At 52.3% G+C, this 16,582-nt stretch overlaps 1 pseudogene across 1 annotated transcript in view; it reads right to left on the minus strand.

Moving 5' to 3' along the window:
* The window catches only part of LOC144731282 (uncharacterized), a 154,799-nt pseudogene that overhangs the window by 55,737 nt on the left and 82,480 nt on the right, over positions 1-16,582 (minus strand). Inside the window, exon 2 of the transcript XR_013587935.1 lies at positions 449-627. The product of XR_013587935.1 is annotated as an uncharacterized LOC144731282 (transcript). The remainder of the gene's footprint in view (positions 1-448; positions 628-16,582) is intronic.

A 16,582-nucleotide genomic window follows, 5' to 3' on the forward strand; every position in this document is an offset into this window, starting at 1 on the left:
CGTGTGCGCGTGCGAGCGAGCGTGCGTGCGTGTATGTGCGTGTGCATGTGCGTGTGCGCGTGCGAGCGAGCGTGCGTGCGTATATGTGCGTGTGCATGTGCGTGTGCGCGTGCAAGCGAGCGTGCGTGCGTGTATGTGCGTGTGCATGTGCGTGTGCGCGTGCGAGCGAGCGTGCGTGCGTGTATGTGCGTGTGCATGTGCGTGTGCGCGTGCGAGCGTGCGTGTATGTGCGTGTGCATGTGCGTGTGCGCGTGCGAGCGCGCGTGCGTGCGTGTATGTGCGTGTACATGTGCGTGTGTGCGTGCGAGCGAGCGTGCGTGCGTGTATGTGCATGTGCGTGTGCGCGTGCGAGCGCGCGTGCGTGCGTGTATGTGCGTGTGCATGTGCGTGTGCGAGCGTGTATGTGTGTGCATGTGCGTGTGCGCGTGCGAGCGCGCGTGAGCCTCACGTCTTGAGCGTGCCGGACGTCATCATCTCGGTGATGAGCACGATGCACTTCTTGCCCTTGACGTTGGCGTTCGTCTCCCACGAGTCGTAGAAGCGCACGATGTTCGGGTGCTGCAGCCCCTTGAGCATCTCGGCTTCCTCGCGGAACCTCTGCCGCTCGCTGCGCGACAGCTTGCGGTCCTGAGGGGGGGGGCAGAGGCGGTGGTGAGGGGGGGGGGCAGTCGGAAAAACACCGGGCGGAATGTACGTGTCAGCCGTGCATTGCCGCTGTGCGCCACGACGAGTCTGCAGGAGTGAAAAACGAAAACTATAAACAAATTTTAATTTTACCGGGTAAGGCCAACTGGGCTGTGTCGATCCTTTTTCACAAGCGACCTGGCTATCACAAATGATAGTTCAACGGAGTGGCTCATCATCACGTAGACATTATAGCAGCCAAATACTCTAAACGCGTGATGTACCATTCTAAATGTGGAGGGAAACACCGGAGGGACCCCGGAGGAAAATCCACGTGGCCACGCGGAGAGAGACACGCAACTCCCAAATATATAGCAGGTGTCAGGGTCGGGATCGAACCGACGACCTCAGATCCAATAGTAGACTGATATTCACGTTCCATCTCTTTCATGTATTGACCAGGCCTCTTTGTTTTGCCGGCTAAGGACCCCAGTTAAGACTTCGGGTCCATTTTTCATGAGAAAAGAAACAGTCCATAAAAAGTCCAAACAACTCTGAGAGATAAAAATTCAGAGTAGCTTTTAAAGATAAATATTCAGAGTGGCTATCAAAGATAAAAATTCAGAGTGCCTTTCAAAGACAAAAATTCGGAATGGCTTTCGAAGACAAAAATTCCGAGTGGCTATCAAAGACAAAAATTCAGTGTATTTCAAAGACAAAAATTCAGTGGCTTTCAAAGACAAAAATTCTAAGTGGCTTTCAAAGACAAAAATTCAGTGGCTTTCAAAGACAAAAATTCAGAGTGGCTTTCAAAGACAAAAATTCACCACCACTGAGTGCTCCACCATCACCAGCACGCACTCTGCCCCTATTTACTCTAGAACTTGACATTCAATGGTTTACTTTGATGGAGAGTCAGCCTGCTGTTTCTGCGGTGCTTTTTGCGTAACGTGCAATTCCCCTCCGATTGGCCTTCCCTGCCCCTGTGACTGTCTCCTGGATCATAACGAACGTGTTGAGGTTTCTTAGTCTGTCTGCTTTTGGTGGTCCCCCCCCCCGTCCTGTTTTTTTCTACGGCGTCTTGAGACGCAGCTTCCTTCCGATGGCGCGTACATATGTACGGTGCTTGGAACTCGCAGCACAGACATTCGGACGAATGCTTTATAATAATGCAGCAGTGTTCGTTTAAAACAAACGCACGCTCTTGGGCAACATTAGTCGTCTGGAAAGCCAATAGGCTGACATACTAAAAAAAACGATATATTTGGAGACAGAACAGAGTTCTGCTTATTTATATATTATAAACAACGACATCCCCCTCAGGACTTTTACAGTTAACCCCATTGGAGGCTACGGCATATCCATCTCAGGGACTACCTTCTGCTCGCTCGCTCGCTCATCTCAGCGGGGAAACTCAAAACACCCCGCAGATAACCGAGCGGCGGTGCCGCGTTGAGAGAAATTCCGCGCGATTCCTGGCCCAGCACCAAGCCACGAACGTCTTAATGCGTGGCCACGTGCCCGCCTGAGTGAGGTGGCCCACCCTCGCCAGCACTTGGCAGGAGTCGAGGCGGTTGTGAGAGAGCGTGCGTGTGCGTGTGTGAGAGAGAGAGTTGGGTTTATTTTCACGACGCATCTTATTCCCCCCCCCACCACCGGACCGCCGGGATCATTGTGCTGACATGACCGCAGGACGTATGCCATGTAATGGGGTGGGTGGGACATTCTGGGCAAAAACCTGGACGAGATTTGGAGTCGACTCAGCGGTGAGAGGGGGGAGTCAGCAAGCGGTGATAGGGGGGTGAGTGGTGATAGGGGGGTGAGTGGTGAGAGGGGGGTGAGAGAGTAGAGTGAGTGGAGTGAGAGGTGAGAGGGGGTGAGAGGGGGGTGAGTGTTGAGAGGAGAGTGAGAGAGTAGAGTGAGTGTTGAGAATGAGTGAGTGGGCCCTCGTCGATTCTCAGCGCTGTCGCCAAACCCGCACAAGACGTCAGGCGGCGAAGGGTCATCGCATTGCCACGTGGCACGCGGGACGTGTGCCGTGAGCGCACCGACGAGAACGCACGAGAGAACGAGCGAACGAGCGAGCAAGGGAGCGAGCGAGGGAGCGAGGGAGCGAGTGCCGCTTGTGCCGGAACGCCGCGCCCGGCAATGTACGCTCGCCGACGGCGCTCTCGGTGTCCCAATTCAGTTATCTAGAGGAGGCCCACCACACCATCCCGCCACACCCTACCCCACCCCCCCCACCACACCACCACATCAAAACAGCCACCACACCACCACACTCCACCACACCACCACACCACCACCCCACCCCACCACCACCCCACCACCACACCACCCCACCACCACACCACCACATCAAAACACCCCACCACACACCACCACACCACACCCCACCACCCCACCCCCCCACCACCTCACCCCACCACCACCCCACCACCCCGGGCGTGACCGCACGTGGCACGTCCCGCGACAAGACGTGGCAGCGGGCACGGTGGTGACACCGGGCGACGGGGGTCGCATCGCGACGTTCACCAAACACCCGGCAGGTGCGGCCCCGCGGGGGAGCACCGTCCCCAGGTGTGCGGGTGCCTACTTATTTATTTATTTATTTTAATAAACTTATTTACTTTTTTTTCTGACCGGCGAATGTTGAGCCGCGTGTTGCGGCGTTACCCAGCCACGCCTGTCGCTCACTTGGTGCCGGATCAACCCTCGACGACTCTTTAATCACAGCGAGGTGGTGGGGGGAGGGAGGGAGGGAGGGAGGGAAGGGAGGGGGATGGGGGGGAGTGGTGGGGCATCCCGACTCTCAAACCCATCCCAGGTCACGGGGTGAGAGGCGACGGCACTTCGAGGTGCAGCGCCGAGATTTTCGGGCTCATCAGGGGGATTCCACGTCGATGCTGAGAGCCACCGTTCGATTTAAACAACAACAACGAAAACTAAAAACCTAAAAAAAACACATATTCTTAGGTTTTTTCGGTAAAGTCACGTAGGTAAAAAATTAAAATTAATCAAAGTAAAATAAAAATATTATTAATTTAAATTTAAATTTTTTACCTACGTGACTTTACCGAGAAAAACCTAAGAATATGAATCCTTGCAGTCACGAAAGCTTCAAATCTAGAACTAAAAAAACGGCATTGCCCTCGGAGCCCGCGTGGCTCGGAAGCGCTCGGCCACGTTCACCAACGCGCGTGGGCATGCTGCGGAGGAGAGGCTGTGTGCCATCGCAAGGGACTGGATGGGGGGCTCAGAGCGGGGGGGCCCATCGACTCACTGGGTGGCCACGGACCGCGACTTGCTCCCTTTACAGCAACAGCCGCCGTTCGCCACTAAGTGGCGGGGACGTCACCACGGCGCTTGTGCCAGGCTAAGTGCACGTTTGAGGACAACGTGAAGGTGAGCGAACGCCTCCGCTGGCAGGAGGTCACGGGGGCAGACCCAGGTGCAATGGGTTGCCTGACTGAGATGAATGGCCGATGCACCACCTGTGCCACCTTTACACTCGACAACACACACAGAGGACCCCCTACCATAACACTGCCATCGCTTCCATGGTAACAATTCACCCCCCCCGCCACCTCCGACTGCAATCAGATTCATCATTACGATTCACCGTGTTGAGTCGATTCACGAATTTATTAAATTGACATCATCCTCACGGTCGTATCGTGTCTCAGCCTGTGCCCATCGCTCTTAATTGCAGTTTTCAGAATAATAAATCAGAATATTTATTTTAAGCGAAGGAATCCGATGAGCTATAAAGCCTCTTTTCCCACAAATATCTAGTTGGGGCACGGAGTCAAAACATTGACAGCAACAAACAACAATACACAAACACGATGGGAGTGGAAAGTATAGGAAAAGTAAACAAATAAAAAAAACACAAATAAAGCCAAACTTCTATTTTACCAGGTAAGGCCCACTGAGCTATTAGCTTCTTTTTTCTGAAGCGACCTGGCCCCAAACGATAGCTCAACGAAGTGGCTTGTCGCGTGGAAAGTTTTAGCAGCCATATAATCGAAATAATCTAAAACGCACGTTTACATTTGATCTGGGTTATCCGATTATAATCTGAGTAATCGATCACTCTACCGATTATCCGTACCATTGCTTGGTAAATAAAAAAACAAGCTCAAAAGTGGCAAAGAAAAAAAGTCTCATATCAGTTCCCGCCCCCGTGTGCCGCTGGACGGGAGGTGATTAGCAAGGCTCGGTGAGGTGATCGGCACCAATAGCCAATCGGCTTTCAGGGGGTTTCCCACCTTCGGGATGGAGGCGCAACTTTTTTGTTTTAAGATGCCCGAGAAATCGTCGATTACAATTTTTTGGTGTTTGTCATTGAATCGACTTTATCGACAATAATAATCCCGGCTTCACCGAAAGTTTCTCGCCTGCCCCCCCCCCGTGCCCCCCCCCCCGCCGTGCCCCCCCCCCCGCCCCCCCCCCACGCCATGCCCCCCCAGCCCCCCGCCATGCCCCCCCAGCCCCCCCCACCCCGCCGTGCCCCCCCCCCCCCGCCGTGCCCCCCCCCCGCCCCCCCCACGCCATGCCCCCCCAGCCCCCCGCCATGCCCCCCCAGCCCCCCCCCACCCCGCCGTGCCCCCCCCCCCCCGCCGTGCCCCCCCCTCCCCCCCCACGCCATGCCCCCCCAGCCCCCCGCCATGCCCCCCCAGCCCCCCCCCACCCCGCCGTGCCCCCCCCCCCCCCGCCGTGCCTGTGTGGCCTTGCCGATCACTCCAGGGGGCCGTCAACAGCTACCACAAACCAGCCCCCCCCGCCCCCCCCCCCTCGGACCACCCCACCTCGCCCCCCCCTGCCCCCCCCCTCTCGGACCACCCCACCTAGCCCCTCCTGCCCCCCCCCCTCGGACCACCCCACCTCGCCCCCCCTGCCCCTCCCACTCGGACCACCCCACCTAGCCCCTCCTGCCCCCCCCCCTCGGACCACCCCACCTCGCCCCCCCTGCCCCTCCCACTCGGACCACCCCACCTAGCCCCTCCTGCCCCCCCCCTCTCGGACCACCCCACCTAGCCCCTCCTGCCCCCCCCTCTCGGACCACCCCACCTCGCCCCCCCTGCCCCTCCCACTCGGACCACCCCACCTCGCCCCACCCCCACCACACGGAGTTTCCTCCGGAGAGCCCTGCAGGCCAGATTCGTTGCATATGTATTTGTGTGCGCCTGTTTAATAATAAATACTCTTTAATGGCACGATACACTGAGGCCAAGCGAGCCGTAACTTCGCCCCGCGCCGCGCTTATTTTCCATCCGCGAGCGTTAATAAGGTGGGGGGCCCCACCCACCCACCCCCCATGTTTAAACTGGCAGTGGAGGGGATCAGTCTCCCTTTGTGGAATGATTTTGACTCCTCCGCGTTCACGAGGCCCCGCCGCCTGCCACGCTCGCGCCAGAGAGCAGTGCACTGCACGGCTCGTTAGCCCCCCCCCCCACCACCGTCGCGAGGATCACATTAGCAACAACAACAACAATGATGACGATGTGGTGAAGATTACAATGCCATTTTTGTTTTCTTTCCCCACTGACTGCTGCTGACACATTGGCGACGTTGGGGCAACCCCACGAACGAGCGACAGCACGCGCGGGGGGGAAGCCGGAGTCAATCCACTGCTGAAGAGAGAGACGGCTCTACGTACGCGCTACGAAGAAGGGCCGTTGCCCGAAACGTCGCCCGTTGTTTACTCTTTCGTTCGAAGCCACGCGGTGTTACTGACGAATGTGTTGAGCTGTTTCGTTTTTTTGTTATTATTCATGTGTCTGCACCATTGCCAACGCATCAGCGGCGGTAATATCAGCCGAGTAATCCGTCGCGGGTCAAGAGCCGACATGAATACAAATAATACGCACGGAGAGACACGGAAGCTAGGAGCAAGCTGAAAGTAACGGCGCGCATGAAGGAGGTGACCGCTGAGATCCTGGGCTTGACTCCAGGTTTCAGCCGCCCGTGATTAAACCGGGCTCTCAAGTGTAGCGAGTTGATGACCTCAGCCCGGTCACCGATGATTGCACACACACACACACGCCACATCCAACAACAACAAAAAACCTTCGCAATAAATTTGGTTCTGAAAGGTAATTTGGCTAATCGGTTTGATCGTCACGTGGCAAGCATTTCTCTGAGGCAGAGCATGTGGGAAAGCGCACACCCCCAAACACGTGCAGATACATAAGGTCGCTTGAAGGAATTTGAGAAGTAGTTCTACGATGTCTCCTTCCGTGGGCCATTCCATAAACACGCAGCGTGCCGCCCTGCTCTGCACGACTTCCAGATAGACGCCGCATCTCTTGGCATAATACACATAGCACAACTAATATGTAAAACAGAAAGCAACGTGCAAGCTTACCCGCGAGAAACAAACTGCACAGACACAGACGCATCGAAGGCCCCATGATTCTGAGCTCTCCCAAGACAGTCACCGCTCCGCGACGCGGTGCTGCAGTTTGCGATGTTTATCAATCGTCGGGTGGCGTGCAGGGCTTGACGACCTAATTTGCATTTGACAGGACAAAGCCAGCAAACATTTGGGGGAAGGTCACAACAGCGGTGGCTTGAATTTTGCACGAATCGTGGAAACCGGGCGCCGGGTAATGCGTTGACAACGGCTTGGGCTAATTTCCCTTAACAACCTTCGCGCTTGTAAGCGCGGCTTCCTCCTTGTACTCGCGAGCCGCCCATTAAAAGTAAATTCGTTCCGATGGAGCAATAATTAGGGCCGCGCACGGCGCTCCGTGCGTCAGTCCCCGCAATGACGTGGGGAGATTAACAAAAACGTGTGGCGGTGAGCGAGTGAGAGATCGAGCGAGCGCACGCGCGTGTGTGCAAGCGCGTTCGACCCCCCGACGGAGAGCGATTGTGGGATCGAGCGACAGGCGGCAATTACGCCGCCGTTTCAGGCTGCCGCTGAGAGGTTCCCCGTGACATCAGGGATTGGAGCACCAGGGCAGAGTGGCTGGGTGGCTGCGCAAAAGTGGAAGGCGGAATGTTTCTCGAACGTCGATGGTCTCAGTCCGGTCACCAAACGACTGCACGAAAAAAAAAGCCATCGTTTCGTAAATGTGGCGCTGCACTTAATGTAGCTGTCACGTGATGAAGTTTACTCTTGGTGGCAGAGTGGGAAGGTGGCGGCACTCCACCCTGCGGACCAGAGGTCACTTGCAGGGATCTCAGAGGGCCGTTCTCGAACGCGAAAGGTCGCACTTCTCTGCGAGGGATCTGAAATGGATTCTTCCATCTCGTGACGCGGCGCCAACGGAACATTTCGGCAGGATAAATTTGTGGAAAAATACAAAGAAAGATAAGGTTTCAGCTAATGACTTCCCGTACGTCAGCATGCGGCATCTCAAATGAACGTGGGGTGTCGCTCATCTCCACTGCCAGCCCTGAGTCAGTGGTGGAAATTCCACAGTACTATGGAGAGGTTTAACGATACATTTATTAATACGCGATCTAACTCAAAACCTCTTATGGATAACATTGATCGCAAGGCCTACGTGTTAAACTATCGAGAACGCCAGTTATTATTATCCTCAATAATAATAAGGCAAAAAGGCTTTTTGTGATTGTTTCAGCATGTATTGTTTAGGGCCTGTTTTATTTGTATATTTCGGAGTAGAAATATATCTGATCTCTATTGATCTTCACGGTTGTGTCGTTTGTTTTTCCTGAGATAATGTGCTCCACATTTTTCCCTTGCAGCGAAGTTCTCCCCCTTGTTAGAATATTTTTTTGTCTCACCGTGGGTCCTCATCTGGGTCAAAGATTCAATACATGTGTGTATGTATGTGCACACAAAGACAAGGAACCCCTGTATAGCCTGCTCAGACTGTTGGGGCAAGTGCTGTTGGCGAGCACCTATGAAGGCCGGCACGGCACACGAGAGGGAAGGTGGCCAGCACCATGCCCGGCCGCCTTTGTCTCCCCAGTGGCGATGTTTTACCGCACCAGGCACTCAATTGAGGCTGAGTCGACCTAGGGGAGGCCCAGGACCGATTCAGATAATCGTCACTGGTGTTGGTGGCCGTAAGCGGGAACCAAACTCAGATCGCCGGGTTCGTAGGGCAGCGTAGCGCTAACCGCTACGCTACCGTGTGTGTATGTGCATATCCACAAGGACACACGCACATGAACTCTATAACGCATATCTATACATATACTGTACCATGACTGGTAACCAAGTGGACTTTTCCCCTTTATAGTAGCGTCATCGTCACACCACATGGGAATCAACATACTTGGTTTGCTCATGACGGGGAACGTACATACAGTAACTCATTGTGCAGTCCCACTTTGCGATGTCTTGTAACTGCCGCTACTGTCAACGATCTTGGGCTGTGGTCGTCTTTGTAAAAAGAGCTGGTCAGCTCCATGGACCTCACCGGCTGAAATAATAAAGTCTGAGTCTGATTTGTTATGTATGATGCCATCAGTGAAAGCAATCACCCTCCGGGCCGCATTTTTGTCAGGGCCAAAACTTTATAATCTAGTTTTTATTTGCCTCTGATTTTCCTACCAAATATTGTTCCAAATTTCAGTCTTTCTAGAACACCGTGGGAAATCGCATCAGTCACCCACAATTGTCTCTCTCTCTCTAAGATATAACGGTAGGTAAACACCTGATACACGCTATGCGGCACTGTGAGTTTATGTATTGTGTATACGTGTGTGCCCATTACATACCGCGTGAGGCTGTGTGCTGAATATCACAGGAATTACTTATTCACCCAGGTAAAGCCACACCGAGTTCAAAGACATTTTTCACGAGGGCCTTGCGTTCACATGTTTTGGCCAAAACCAGTTACACTCTATACATTGTTTTGTTTTAATCTTCGCGAGGAAACCGGAAAACCCGGAGGAAACCACATGCAGAGCACGCAAACGCAACACGGAAAGGTGCCCGAATTGGGAATGGAACCCAGGTCCTCCACACTGTGAGGCGTGAGCGTTCACCGCTGCGCTACCCTGCTCCGCCTGTGTTCAGCTTAGTAGCTCAAGGGCAGTGGCTCTTAACCTGAGGTGAGCGCAACCCCTTTGGGGGGTGGCGAGATGCCCTTTCTGGGGGTGCGAGACATTCCAGATTTTTTGAGAAGGTAAATCATGGAAACAAAAATGAAGCACCTAAGTACAACTACTTTGTTTCATCACACCCTACGTATTTGTTAACATTATACACTTTTTTACGATCGAGAACCAATGTGGGTGCAAGGCTGCAGTAAAGGTTAAGAACCACTGCTCTAGGATGCGCTTCCGAAAGGCAACGTCACGTGCGCTGCGCGGTCCCCGGTGCTTGCACGACACCATCTGGCGCTTACCGACGCACCGTCCCCAGCGATTACGTGACACGCGGAGGTTACGCCGGTGTTCGCCCGACACGGCGAACGGCGCAGGCGGGAAAACCCAGCGGGTGAAAACACTCGGGTGTGAGATGCACGTGGGTCGGCGGTGGCCCTGTCACTACGGTCTGCTAACAACTCTAAAAGGCAATAAAAGCATCCATAAAAGAGGTTTTTTTTGGGTTAGATCGCGTAAATATAAATGTGCCGGTCAACCCGCCACCACCCGACACAGCCAATTAGTAAGGTTGGTCACGTAAACAGAACGTGCCAATTCGCCACTAGTACGGCGTGTTGGAGAGTAAATCCACAGCATTTACAATCTGAGTACGACGTTTCGCCAGTAATTACAACCAGCATCAGCAGGCGATAGCCAGCAATAACAGCACACCGCACATTCTACGTCTTTAGCGCTGTTTTTTGTAGGTAATCAATCGTGACCTCTGTCTAGCCTATTTTATATATGGTTCGCATTATGCTTTTGTTTTTGCTGGGCCACTACTCCCCTCCCTTTCCCCAGATAATTAGAGAGCTGGCTGAACTTGTACTTAGGTTAGGCCTTGGCCTCCAACAGTCGGAAAGTGGAGCACAAAGTTCAATTGATGTGTTTATCGCCAGTTTTACCAAAGGCTTGGGCAGTTGTAACTGTGCCCAATTCCTCGTGATTGTCTTGGTCACCACTCCGCATAATTTACAACGACTTTGTCAATCCACTGCTGGATGAAGGCCCTCCCTGTGCCATTTCGATCAGTCTAGGACTCTAGGGGTTCGCTTGACTGTGCTTCATCGTCCCGGTCAGTGCAGGCTGCAAAGAGAGTGGGGGGGGGGAGGCCAGTGGCCAGCTTCGTATAATCGCTCGCCACTCGTTAACCGTGGCTGAGAATCGAACTGGGGTCCACAGTGGGCCCCACGGTGGTGAGATGTTCACTACTTCGCCTGGTTTACAGGAGGTGCTGGGTTCGATCCCGACCCTGATGATGCCTGCTCTATATTTGGAGTTTGCATGTCTCTCTCTCTCCCCGTGGTTGCGTGGATCTTTCTCTGGGTCTTCTGGTTTTTTCCCTCCACATTTAGAATCAACGCGCATTTAGAGTATTTGGCTGCTGTTATCAATTTCCACGTAATGGTGGTATCAGCCAATTCATAATGTGCTATCATTTGTGGCCAGATCGCTTACGAATAAGAGCTACATAGCTCAGTGGACCTTACCTGGTAAATAAAAAATATTAACACAGTTTTAGTTTCAGTGCTGTGTAAAAACTACTGCCCCACTGCTCCTCCCACCAACACCCCCCCCCCCCCATACGCGTCGTGTTTGTGTGTTCATCGCGCTTGCACGACCGCTTCGTAACGAACGCACTCCTCAACCATCCGTCAAGCTCTCTCAGCTGCGACCGCAGCCACTTGTTTTTGCCCCGTGACAGATTTTGCCGTGCGTCACAGCGGGGCCGCGCACAACCGCACTGACATTGCCGTGTTTTCTTGTCAATAACAATTTTAACACGTAGGAGGCTTTCGCGACCAATATTATCCATAATAGAGGGTTTTTTGGGTTAGATCGCGTGTGTTTACGCGATGAAACCTCTCCCCCCCCCCTCATTATGGAAAATAATATCATCTTACTTGGCACGTTGCTCAAGAGGGAAAAGGTGATTTTCTTTTTGCAATATCACGGCAGAAAAAAAAAAAGCCTGCGCCGAGGGCACACGCGGAAACGCAACACCCGATGGACGCAATGTCCCCGCGATCTTTAATTGCCCGTTGAAAACTGCCCAATGCGCCCGGCTTCATTTGAAATCTCTCCGCACAGGGAGGGTATTCACGGCCCGCTGCAGAGCGGTCCAAGGCAGCGGTGGCGCAGGAAAGCTGCCCGGCATGCGGCCGGACTGAGTCGCGCCCACTTTATCAGCGAGGTTGGCCACGCGCGCTTACGGACAGAGTTCAACGTACGTGCATAATACGTACGTCGGCGTTGTCGCAGGTCTCTCTGCGTGCGTACGTGAGAGCGTAAGCCTTGGGCAACGGCTCGATTTGGGCTATGGCTCGATGCAATGGGTTGCCCGCAACATCGACGTATACGAGCAATTACATCATTGCACCCTTGCACACCCGTGCCAAGCGGGCGACGGGCGACCCACCATGCACAAAAACAGGTTTCCCACAGGGCTTGCGGAGAGCTGGGCGGTGAGCAATACAGGGGCGGTTGCAGCAACATCGCCGTCGCTCTGTACTTCTACGCTTCCACATCCATGCGCCCCATCTTCATGGCCTGCAGGGAGTGGGGAGGCTGTTGTCCAGCTGGTGCATTGAAAAATTATAATACTCCGACTGATGCTCCTGCTGCTGTTGTGGAGTGACTCATGCAGCCAGCTATGGCTGCAGGGTTTTGGTAGTACATGTTGTTTATGCCATTTATTGTGAAAATTCCGTCACAGTTCCTATGATTGCTTTTTCATTGCTTTCATGGCTTTATTTTGGTGATTTCGAAAAGTGTATTGGTTTTGCCATGTTTGTTTGTTGTAGTACGGAGTTAGACTGATGGCCTTAATCTAAGTTGTCTTGTGGTTGTTGTTGTTGTTTGACTTGCATCCCACTGGCATTTTTGCACACAGCGTTGGTGTACGGTGTTTTTTCTGCAATATTTTGCTGTCTTTTCTTGGATTTTCTGTTTGCACTTAGTCACATATTCACTTTAAGATGTTTTTTGTTCATGTTTTTGTTTTTTGTTTGTTGCGGTTGCACCCGATTCAAGAGCCGAATGGCTCACAGGGCTATACCTAATAAATGAACTTGAACTTGGGAATTGATCACATGGGCTGTGCGTGTGCGGTAGAGAGACAGAGGAGTGCGTAGCCTTGAGGAGCACAGCAGCATAAATAAATATTCCGATTTTGACAAGTCTCAACTGCATAGGCATTCGCAGTTGTGCTGCACGGTTCTCCCGTGTGTGTTTCGGGCCATGCCACGTGTTGTTGTTGTTGTTGGTTTTCCACTTCACGACAAGGCCGTCATTATAATATATATTGGGGGGGACAGATCCCCCCCAATATTCAAATATGCTCAAAATGTCCCCCCCCCCAATATATTGCTATTAAATTGAATTCTGTTAATATGATTGTGGTTATGGTTGTACTTTATGAATCCCTAATCTCTGCCATTGCATACAATGAAACAAGAAAAGGTACAAAAGTAAAAACAGAGCAATGTAATACAGTACACTATTAGACATTATTGTAAAAAATTAATAAAAAGTCCATCCCATGTGTTGGTGAACTTTTTAATATTTTAGGCAAGAAATGGCAGGAAATTCGTTTTCAAATTTAGATTTTTTTTTCTGGGGGGGGGGACCCACAGACTCCCTGGAAGATTTGGTCCCCCCCAATGTTGACTCCATGGCTACGGCCTTGCTTCACGATGTCCGGCGTTTTCGCTCCACGTGCTCGGGATGTTCTTCCTCGGTTCTTCAGCTTCTCAAGAAGCATCCCCGGCAGGTGAACCGAAACGTCGGACGTGCCAAGCGACAAACCCGAGGGGCGCGTCGTAGAGCTGTGCGCCTTCTCTGTCGATCCACACCGTGCCTAACGCAGGGCCCGCATTACATAACGTGGCACCTCGGGAGGGGGAGGGGGGGATGGCGTGGGAGGGGGGGAGCTAAATATTACAGGGCAATTTAGAACATCCGCAACGCGGTTTGAACGGAAAGGGTGGCTTCTTTCCAAAACACCTCTGGTGCCGAATGTCCAGTGGCTTACTCTCAGAGGATGACTATTCTGAGCTTATTCCCAGTAATTGTGGACGTGACATATGTTTTTCCCTCTCTCTCAAAAAATAACTTACTCGGATATCTGTGACTAACACGAAGAAAAGAGCTTCACGACTCGTCGGATTCCTCCGGCCTGAATTAAATATTCTGATTCCGTCTTCTTGGTTCTTTCGGTAAAGTCACGTAGAAGGAAAAGAATTTAAAAAATATTATTTTATTATTTTCCTTCTACGTGACTTTTTTTTTATTATTTTCCTTCTACGTGACTTTACCGAAAGAACCAAGAAGATGAATCCCTGCAGTCACGAAAGCTTTAAATCGAAATTCTGATTCCGAATACCGTTCAACACGCTCGTCGCTGTCGTCTGGTCCAAACCGGTCGCTGTGATTCCACGTCTCTGTGGCGGGGGGCAGCCGTTCTCCGTCCGTCGAACATCCGCTGTTGAATTCCCAAAACACCCGCGGCCGTCACTTTATCTATAAGAAGGTTTTGTTTGGGCGGTTAGATCGCGTACAATTCGAGTACACGAATTGTTAACGTTGTGGGTTCAACACAACCGGTTAGTGCTGCACTAGTAATGATTTGCCGTGACAAGCCTTACTAATTGGCTGTGTCAGGTGGCGGCGGGTGTAACGACACATTGATATTGACGTGACCTAACTCCACAAACCTCTTATGGATAATGTTGGTCGCTATACGGAGGAAAATCGTACGGTACAAGCGAGGCACCGCACGAGCCTGAACTCGTTACGCTCTCATACTCTGATGGTGCATTGTCTTTGAGAGGTGCGCCTTTTGGCGTCATCTGGTCCAACCCATGTGAGACTAGGCTCTAAGGAAAGCTGTCTCGGGTGTGGACCAATCAACTTCAAGGACAGTGCACATTATCAGAGTTATGTTTTTTGTTTGCATTATGACTGCAGGTATTGTGGTCTATACAAACATGACTCCTTGTAAAAAAGGTGTCAGTTTTGTTGCCAGATGGAAGGGTAAAAAAACTATTATCGTTACGCTCCTGTAAACGATTATCCTGGCGACGACTGGGCGATTGCTGGCCGAGTTCTCCCCCTGAGCTGCATCGCCACCCAACAGGTAGGAGGCGGCGAGGCAAATCGTTGATTGGACTCTGCCCCGAGCTGTGCGTTTCCCATCCAACACACATCCTGCGGCGTCATTGAGTCGCAAAGTGGGGTGGTGCCACCGTTCGTGGTGCAAGAAGGGAGGGAGGGTGTGGGCAGGCACGAGGGGGACAAATTGAAAACTAATTTCCTCTAAACGTTAAACTAATTTTATTCTGAATTGAAATCGCATTTCGTCAGAACTGCTATTTTTGTGTTTAGTCCCAGGTGAAGCACAACACCTTGCTTGATCTCGTCAAGGAAGATAAACCGTCATAGCGCGAACTGTGGTCACCCTCGCAGCAGCAGCAGCGGCTTTTGGTTGGCCATCGACCAATGACGGTCACCGCATCACGCACTTTCGCATGCGCTTCTGTGGCCGTCTGGAAAGCTCTTCCTTCTGATATTAGGAAGCCGCTAGAGCTATGCACTTTTAAACCTATATTGACAAACTCCTTTCTTTTAGAACTTCTTTTTGTGTTTCGTTGGTTGTCCTTCCCCCGCACCTCCGATTAGCACGGTTGGCTACGTACAGTGTGAAAGAAGTTCAACATACATAGAAATATATATTGTTTTAACCCCACTTTCCAAGCAAGCAGAGTCAACCGTCCTTGCGAATATGCTCCGATCACCTCGCCCAGGTGGAAGATTCTGCGGATGTGCTGCAACGGGTTCGGTTTCCTTGTTTACAAACGCAAAAAAAAAACAAGCCACCAGCCAACATTTTAAAAAACGTGGCAATGTTTACTTTAGCGCGGTATCGTTTTCATGGGTCGCTTGCGGAGCACGGAGAATGCCTGCGTCGAGCGAGCTGCATGGGACGTTGCGGGCGCGCGTGCACGTTTGTCCCCGCTGAACCGTGCCCCGGGACTCTTCGAGGTCGACTCAGCCCAAAGTGCATTGTGTGGCGGTCACGTACAGAGTGGCAGTGCGGAGACGAACAATGCCGAGGAGTGTGTGTGATGCTTGGCACACCTACCGCAGACCATTAAGAGGCACTTGCAAACAGCGCTCACTCGATACATTTCGTCGAGATTGAGAATATTAATGACATTCGTGAAAAAAAATTGATAGCGATGTACAAACTCCAGCGACGGACATCTGAATCGGTTCTAGGCTCCCCTAGGTCGACTCAGCCCCAAATGAGTACCTGGTGCGGTGTGTATAAAACTTCAGCACTGGGGAGACAAAGGCGGTCGGGCGTGGTGCTGGCCACCCAACTCCCTCGCGTGTTGTGTCGGCCTTCGTAGGTGTTACTGATACTCGCTAACAGCACTCGCCCCAATAGTCTATTAAAGGCTATAATGTTAAGTGTGTACATGCGTGTGCATGTATCGCCTGTATGTATTCTGCGTGCGCTTGTGAACAACTCCGGTTTGGCAGCGGAGGTCCCAAGTCCGAATCAGTAGAGCGTCATTGTCTTTTCATCAGCTGCGTAACGCCGTGTGAAAGCTGCCTGGCCTACAACTCCAAACGAAGCTCCGGGTCTTCTCAGCCAGAGTGACGCTCTCCCCCACTTATGCCGCTCCTTCCTCTGTATTTGCGAAATGTGAAACATTCAGGCGGGCCTGCTGACGTTCCCATCCAGGGTCTAGCCAGATTGCATTGCAGTGCAAAAGGACCTCACAGATCCTCCAAATATCTGGGCACAGTCCCCATTATCAGTGCGCTCCTCCGGCAGGCGAGGAGGCTACGTTGGCTGGGTCACAGAACCCGCATG

The sequence above is a fragment of the Lampetra planeri genome, chromosome 38, assembly GCF_965212315.1.
Source record: "Lampetra planeri chromosome 38, kcLamPlan1.2.h2, whole genome shotgun sequence".
NCBI classification, from domain to species: domain Eukaryota; kingdom Metazoa; phylum Chordata; class Hyperoartia; order Petromyzontiformes; family Petromyzontidae; genus Lampetra; species Lampetra planeri.